This window comes from Cynoglossus semilaevis, unplaced genomic scaffold (assembly GCF_000523025.1).
Source record: "Cynoglossus semilaevis isolate Cse_v1.0 unplaced genomic scaffold, Cse_v1.0 scaffold2718, whole genome shotgun sequence".
In the NCBI taxonomy this organism is placed as follows: domain Eukaryota; kingdom Metazoa; phylum Chordata; class Actinopteri; order Pleuronectiformes; family Cynoglossidae; genus Cynoglossus; species Cynoglossus semilaevis.
Window position 1 is genome coordinate 1 of NW_007586963.1, and position 933 is coordinate 933.

A 933-nucleotide genomic window follows, 5' to 3' on the forward strand; every position below is an offset into this window, starting at 1 on the left:
ACCATCCATCATAGCAGGTCTCACTACCGTTCTTCAAAGAAATCCGTCTTTAAACACAGTTGCTGGAGAAAGTTGCTGTTGTTGTTACCTGCAGATTTGGTCTCATTCTGGTTCTGGTCCAGTGTCTGCTGGTTGGTCTGGTGCTTCTGTTGCTGGTTGTTGTTGTTGTTCACCAGATGTGTAGGAGAGGCCACTCGGTCCATGTGGTTCAACACTTCTAGGAATGGCGCCACAGGGAATTCTGCGGCAGTGGGAAACGGGCGTGTTTTATAGGAGCTTCCATTGATGTCTCCTTTGATTAATTAGTCTCAACTTAATTAGTTAATTAGTCATAAAAATAAATCACCATGACCCCCCTGCATTGACCCTGCGTCCCCTCTAAGGGCCACGCCCCCCACTTTGGGAATCTTTGCGTTAATGTAATGTGTCCTAACAAATATCAACTTAATAATTGTCATTTTAGAATATTCCCCCTCGTTGATTCATTTTTGTCCATTAATGACGTTTCGCTAAATGAACGTAGCTGGACCTACTAGCTTCTCGTAGTCGGGCATTTGAGAGTCGGAGCTGCTGCTCTCCTCCAACTCCTGCCTCCTCTGCCTCACGGCCCCGTCCAGGTCACTGAGGTCACCTGGAAAACTCTGCGCACGCACACACGCACACCTTAGCTAGTTAGCTGTTAGCTGAGGTAGCTGCGGTCCCAATCTCACTGGGTGAATGTTGACCTACCATAGGAAAGCAAGGGCCTAGCGGTGACCTCTGACCTCGGAAACTGCTTTCTGCGGAGGATGGAATCGGACTGCTGCAGGGACTCTTCTCCTGTGGAGAATATATGTTACGTATTCCATTAGTTTGTGATTCGATATCGCCATATTGTAGTATATATTGAAATATTTGTAAACGCGATAAAGCTAGGGACAAAGCGTTAAAATG

The 933-nt window shown here is 46.6% G+C and overlaps 1 long non-coding RNA gene across 1 annotated transcript; it reads right to left on the minus strand.

Moving 5' to 3' along the window:
• Positions 1–6: 6 nt before the first annotated feature.
• LOC112486648 (uncharacterized) lies at positions 7–927 on the minus strand. Its single transcript, XR_003049157.1, has 3 exons — positions 730–927; positions 534–641; positions 7–241 (listed from the first exon to the last, which is right to left on the minus strand). It is a non-coding gene; the product is annotated as an uncharacterized LOC112486648 (long non-coding RNA).
• Between the last annotated feature and the right edge of the window lie 6 nt (positions 928–933).